Source organism: Schistocerca cancellata, chromosome 2 (assembly GCF_023864275.1).
Source record: "Schistocerca cancellata isolate TAMUIC-IGC-003103 chromosome 2, iqSchCanc2.1, whole genome shotgun sequence".
Classification (NCBI taxonomy): domain Eukaryota; kingdom Metazoa; phylum Arthropoda; class Insecta; order Orthoptera; family Acrididae; genus Schistocerca; species Schistocerca cancellata.
Window position 1 is genome coordinate 228,976,417 of NC_064627.1, and position 7,401 is coordinate 228,983,817.

Here is a 7,401-nt window from a genome sequence, read left to right on the forward strand (position 1 = left end):
TTAAATAACCTATACTCAGACACCCACTCTGCATCAGTGTTTACGAAACGTTCGGTAGTTCCGCCATCCTGTGTCGTGTTCATGGCAGTTTTGTTTGACAGCAGGCTTTGAGCGCGCGCGCGCGTGCGTGTTTGTGTGTGTGTGTGTGTGTGTGTGTGTGTGTGTGTGAGAGAGAGAGAGAGAGAGAGAGAACCAGTTTTCTTCTGTGTTATTTACGTTTGGGCGTCTGATAGTTCATTAGGGGTGGAGAACATAGTTCCATTGCAGAGAGCTTTGTATTCATTTGTTATTTCCCTCCCTTCTACACGAGGCGTTCAAGGAGTAACGCAACGCAACTTTTTATGAATGCCGGTGGATCTTATTCAGGATTGCAGTACACATTATTCCTCACTCTTCTGGTTACAAAACCCTATTTTTCAACATAATCACCGTTCAATGCGACTGCTTTAAGCCACCTTTCTGGTACCACTTTAGTTCTAGTCATCGGAGACGTACTGCTTCCCGCGGAGTGCATTGTTCGTTGGGCCAAACAGATGGAAGTCGGAAGGTGCGAGATCCGGGCTGTAGGGTGGATGAGAAAGAACAGTCCAATGAAGTTTTGTGAGCTCCTCTCCAGTGCTCGGACTTCTATGAGGCCTTACGTTGTCATGGAAAAGTAGAGGCTAGTTTGCATTTTTGTGGTGACGAATAAGTTGAAGTCGTTTCTTCAGTTTCCTGAGGGTAGCACAATACACTTCAGAGTTAATCGATGGACCATGATGGTGGACGTCAGACAGACTTCCGATTTTGTTCACTTCCAGGTGTCCGTAGCATTCTGGAAGCGCCGATGAATATCTGCGATGTTCTGGTTTTCTGCTGAGAGAAACTTAGTGACAGATCTTTGCTTGGAACTCATATCTGTTACAGACACTTCTTCTGAAGGCTACGTACAGCACCGCCACCTATTGGAACTTCATAAAACACTAGGGCTGGAGCGGGAACATTTCACTATGCCCCACAACAAATTCCGCATTTTTTCAGCCGAAATTGGCCGAGAAAATAATGTGTCCTTTACTAATTGAACCCCCCTCCTACTAGGACTCTTTGTATACCATAACAATCAGTTGAAAGAAATTACCATCTACAAAAACCCACAGTAAAAGGAAGGCAAGTAATAAATGAATATACAGCTCTCTGTAATGGTAAGGGTACAGAAAGTGAGGGCTTCACCGCGAAATGAATACATCATCATTATTTATGACGTATGGCCGCGCAAGTAACTGGACAACTGGCAATTACACTATCTATCACACTACTATCTCCAAGCACATAAACCGTGATCACCACAGCATGAAGGGGAGGAACTAAAGCGATAGGTGAGGAATCGCCGTGGTTCCTGCAGTTATGTAGGCGAGACAACAACATCGGCGGCGGTGGCGGCGTCGAACAAGGAAGAAGATTCATTCGGCGGAGGCGGTGGCGGGCGTACACGGAGCTTGTCGCGTATATCTTCCCGATCGCAATCTGCGCCGGCTAACGAGCGATCTCTCAATCCGCTTGGCCTGGGACAATGGCGGCTGGAGAAAGCCGCCGGACCAGCTCCACGGTGCGGCGGCGCGCTCCCTGCCACGCTGAGATGGCGACCCCGCCAGGGCAGCAAGTTCTCTCATTAGCCGCCTCATCCAGCTCACACTTGCTACTACAAATTAAGAAGGCAGCACCCCACTAGTCACAACCATTTCTCCAATCTCTAGAGTAGTGGTCGTCAAAATGCGGCTCCCAGGCCGCCTAGGGCCCGAATCAAGTACAGGGTTGGGATAACAACAGTGACCCAAACAACTGGACATAAATGTATGCATGTAATCACACCCCATGACGTGCACACAACGTGTACGTCCGCTACATGATCCACACCGGTTCAGAGCGTAGTGCAGGCTGTGTCAGTGTGAGTGGAGCTGTGCAAAGCGGTCGATGGTACTCACAGTGGCGCAGTGGGTATTCGTTGTTGAGAGTTACATGACAACAAAGTCGTGGAAACGGTGTGCTTAGTTGTTTATTGAGAAGTTTAATGATGTCAGGGTGCCATGCAACGCTTAGTCTGAAAATGGCGTCAGGCAGGATCTGCTCTGAACAAGTCAAAAACATTCCGAAAAGTGCCCTCACGCTCGAAAATGTGGCTGCAGGACACCAGAAACTGCTTCAGAGTCTTGCGAAGTCAACCTGACGCCTGAAGCAAGAGACCAGCATATGACATCGATCATGTGGACGAATACTCCACCTGGACCTGCACATGCATTCCTACCATGTGTGTGTTGTTCATGCGCTAAAACCAGCAGATGCTCCTCAGCGCCTCCAGTTTTGTGAGTGGCTGTTCGCTGAGATAACCATGAATTACTTGGACATGGATCTGGTCATTATGTCTGAGGAAGCCTGGTTTCAGATGAGTGGTTATGTCAGCTCACATAATCACAGGTTCTGGGCAGCGGAGAATTCGCATAACTTCCACGAAACACCATTGCACGATCAGAAGGGTTTGGTGTGCAGTGCCTGCACGCCGCGTTGTTGGTACCATCTTCTTTCACCAGACGCTGACTTCGGCGCGTTATATTGCCACCATTTTGAAACCATTTGTGGCAGCATTAAGGGAGGAGGAGAAGACCTACAGTTACTTTCAACAGGGCGTAATAACTGTCCATATATCCGTCCGAACCTTGGAGCACATTTACACAATCTTTACGTCTGACAGAGTTGTTAGCAGAGGTCAGTATGGTCGCGGTCGTAGCTGGCCACCACAGACACCTGATCTATCAATATGCAATTAGTTTGTGTGGGAAGCCCTCTAGTCTAAGGTGTATCGCAGCAACCATCATAGTCTTCAAGAACAACAGGAGAACATTTCTGATGAGAGTGTAGCAATTCCAGCAGTTGAACTTGGATTCACCTTCAGAAACTTGCTGACCGAGACCAAAAAGTGCCAAAAGATGAATGGTGGTCACTTCCAACATCTGCTATAGCAGGTTAGTAGTCAATTTCCTTCCCTCTACTCTGTGTCTTCGTACCCTGAAGCTCTATTCTCCGGCCCACTTTTATTTGCCCCACCCTCTACTTGTGTGGCCCGCTGTGCTTAGCTGTATTTTATGGTAATATACATCTAACAAGTAACAGCCGAATCCAAAAACGTCAACTAACGTTAAGAGCTCCGTAAGAGTGAAGTTTTTCCTGCTCAGTGACAAACAAAAATGACTACAGAGTGAGTAATATTTTAAGATGTGATAAGATTCGGGCGCTTACCTCAGGGACGCAGGGGTAAGTAGTATGGTCACAGCGGGATTAGAGCATGAAAGAGGAGGACAGGGGATGTTTCATTGTTTCTTTTCCAGTGCAGAAAATTCGCTGACGTGCGAGGCTCGAATCGATCAGCTTACTGTGGAAATTTGAAACGGAAATAAGAAGCATTCTTGAATGCACATTATAGAGAAGTTCAACCTGCATACAAGGCGATTACGTCATAATGCCAGGAACTATCAGGGATGATGGATAAGCGTAATTGTATCAGTTTGAAGTAATGGGCCCTAGTCCGGAAACGACCGAGTCGAAGATTATAATCGAAAATCGTTCTGATAACTGTGACAGTGGGATACATGTACCGGTGTATTGTGCCCGCCCGGCTAGCCGCGCGATCTAACGCGCTGCTTCCCGAGCGGGAAAGTATGCCGCCCGGCAGATTAGTGTCCGGTGTGTCGGCCAGGCTGTGGATGGTTTTTAAGGCGGTTTTCATCTGCCTCGGTGAATGCGGGCTGGTTCTCCTTACTCCGCCTCAGGTACACTATGTCGGCGACTGCTGCACAAACACTGTCTCCACGTACGCGTACAGCATAATTACTCTACAACGCAAACATTTGGGGTTACACTCGTCTGGTATGAGACGTTCCCGGAAGGATCCACTGGGGACCGAACTGCACAATAACCCTGGGTTCGGTGTGGGGCGGCGTTGGGGTGGGTGGACTGTTGTGGCCTGTTGTGGGGTTTTGAACCACGGAGGGCTACAGCGGCACGAAGCCTCTCTCTCGCTTCTAGGTCTCCGGTTCAATACACAATACACATACACCAGTATTGTTTTTGCCAAGATTGTAGGGTGCGAAACTTACGGAGGTCACTGTATGGACTAAAACAAAAACAAATCTAGTAAACACAGGCTCTAAACTGCATAGCTTAAGAGCTGTGAGCACTTGTTCATCTTCGATCTGTGAAATACAGCCGGCCGGAGTGGCCGTGCGGTTCTGGGCGCTACAGTCTGGAGCCGAGCGACCGCTACGGTCGCAGGTTCGAATCCTGCCTCGGGCATGGATGTGTGTGATGTCCTTAGGTTAGTTAGGTTTAATTAGTTCTAAGTTCTAGGCGACTAATGACCTCAGAAGTTGAGTCGCATAGTGCTCAGAGCCATTTGAACCATTTTTTGTGAAATACATAATTTATGCTGCAAGTTCTTTGCTTTCCAAATTTTTGGAGGAGGCAGTGTAGATCGAAACAAGAAAAAAGTCCACTAAATATTATCTCTAAAATACATGCCTTAAGCGCTATGGACACTTTTTCAGTAGAAGAGGTGTGTTTCACAGTATCGAAGATGAACAAGTGCTCGTAGAACTTCTGGTATGCATTTTAGAGCCCATGTTTACTAGACATTTTCTTCTTGTTTTGTCCATACTCACACCACCACCTCTGGAAGTTATCTACCCTTCAATCTTAGCAACAACAGTACCGAGACATTTATGTTGTCAGAGGTATCAGAACGATATTCCCTAATAACTTTCGACTCTTTCATTTGCGGACTAGGGTCCCTGACCTCAAACTGATATATTCACCGCCGGCCGCGGTGGCCGAGCGGTTCTAGGCGCTTCAGTCCGGATTCGCACGACTGCTACGGTCGCAGGTTCGAATCCTGCTTCGGGCATGGATGTGTGTGATGTCCTTAGGTTAGTTAGGTTTAATTAGTTCTAAGTTCTAGGCGGCTGATGACCTCCGAAGTTACGTCGCATAGTGCTCAGAGCCATTTGTCCGATTTACACCCTGGCTCGCCCCTGACTACAGTAAATTTCCGCTTCCGCGTGCTTCAACGCTCTTCCGCGCAGTGGCGTGACGTCACATGCTTTGAATGTGCGAGCACAATTGGTCGTTATCGACTGCCATCGTCCGCTGTTGCTATCACCCCACAGTGGAAGACTGGTACACCTCTTCCTCAGCACTGGAATCCCGACATCATTCAGTTTCACGCCTCTTCCTTCCTACTGAAATTCCTGGGGTGTTTTTACAATCCCTATGGTCTCTCTTGTATAACCTTTCATGGTATCCGCTTGTGGCTACCAGAACTTGAGTCCTATCCAAATGAATGTAGAAATCATAGCGATGTTGTAGGGCCGGTGAAATAGAAAGTTTTCCTGCCTTTCATTAAGGATTTTATTGACAGCATAGGAAAAATCTTGAAAAAGCGGAACATCGCGGTAATATGCAAAACAACCGGAAGATCCAAGAGCAACCAAAATCGGCGAAGGATGCTCGCCAACCGTGGAAAAAGCAGGAATTTATAGGATGCTGTGCAGTTGTGGAGAGACGTACGTGGCTACTACAAGAAGAACTGTCAAAGAAGGCTAGAAAAGAACTATTGCAGAAGATGAGAGATTGATAGATCACCTGTCACGGAACACGCTATGCATCCAGGAGAACACCACATTCATTTTGATGGGACTCAAGTACTGGTTGCCACAAGCGAATACCGTGAAAGGTTACACAAGAGAGGCCATAGAGATTATAAACACCCCAGGAATTTCAGTAGGAAGGAAGAGGGTGTGAAATTGAATGACATCTGAATTCCGGTGCTGAAGAAGATGTGTACCAGTCTTCCACCATGGGGTGATAACAACAGAGGACGACGGCAGTCAATAACGGCCAATTGCGCTCGCGCATTCAAAACATGTGACGTCGCGCCTTTGCGTGGAAGCACACGAAATCGGATTATTGATGTAGTCAGTAGCGAGCCAGATAGATAGCACTCCGTGGGCAGGACGGGACCATCCGACCGCCGTGTCATCCTCAGCTGAGGATGCGGATTGTAGGGGCGTATGGTCAGCACACCACTCTCCCGATCGTTATGATGGTTTTCTGTGACCAGAGCCGATACTAATCGGTCGAGTAGCTCCTCAATTGGCAACACGAGGCTGAGTGCACCCCGAAAAACAGCGTAACAGCGTAAGGCGGCCCGGACGGTCACCCATCCAAGTGCCGGCCACACCCAACAGCGCTTAACTTCGGTGTTCTGACGGGAACCGGTGTATCCACTGCGGCAAGGCCGTTGCCAGCGAGCCAGCGTGTGCATCGGAAATTCGAAGTAGCTACGACCCACCTTGAAAACGTCCGTAATTGGGGACGAAACGTAGGGTTTAAGGTGAAATCCATTCTACCACGGCATAATGGCTCAGAACATTTTATTAACTGTGACATTTCCGACCGTGGAAGTTTACATTTTACAGTTAGACGTGTCTCATACTGCGTAATGGATTTAAATATGAGTAGTGTTATTAATGAGTTTATCATCCGCTCACGCAGGCAGCACAAAACTTCGTGAGGCCGTTACAGTGGTGCAACTATGTAGGTGCTGGGGTCGGCAGGAAATTCAAACAGAGCAGTCGACAGGGAGTCTTCCGAATGGTGCCGACTTTCCCGATCAGTACTCGGGGGGGCGGGGGGGGGGGGGGGGCGGCGGCGGACAACGTATCACCGCCTTACTAGAGCTAGTGTATTGGGAGCTGATAACATATTAATTTATATACCGTACTAATTAATAATACTGTCGGAACAAATGTGTAATGACGTCCCACCACACAATGTCACTGTTGGCACTTGAACATAGCATTTTGACGACCACTGCTCTAGAAGCTGCTTACATACATAAGCACTGTAAAAATTCTTACAGAAAGAGCCACTGAACTGCTAAATAAAATACTGATGTATGTAAATACCATAATGGCTGTGTTTATGGACCAGTACCACTAGACGGTTGGATATACTAATACAACATACGAACTCCAGACGTAACAGAATTCAGTTCACAATGGTACTGGGAGTCTCTTCTAGAAATATCTTGGATATGAAATCAGTAGAAGTTCACCCAAGGAGCCATCAATCAGCAATTACAGAAAAAACACAGCTACAGACACGGTAATCCCTGCAAGCTCCCAATATCCACAAAGACACAGATTTGCAGCTTTCCATTCCAATGAGCATTACCTCTTTTCGGCCCCATTATTTGAATCTGCCTCTGAAACGGAATTACAAACTATCAGACTTACCACTTGGCCGGCCGGAGTGGCCGAACGGTTCTAGGCGCTACAGTCTAGAACCGCGCCACCGCTACGGCCGCAGGTTCGA

At 47.7% G+C, this 7,401-nt stretch overlaps 1 pseudogene; it reads right to left on the reverse strand.

The window, feature by feature from the left end:
* Positions 1–6,212: 6,212 nt before the first annotated feature.
* On the reverse strand, positions 6,213–6,330 carry LOC126164323 (5S ribosomal RNA; annotated as a pseudogene).
* Between the last annotated feature and the right edge of the window lie 1,071 nt (positions 6,331–7,401).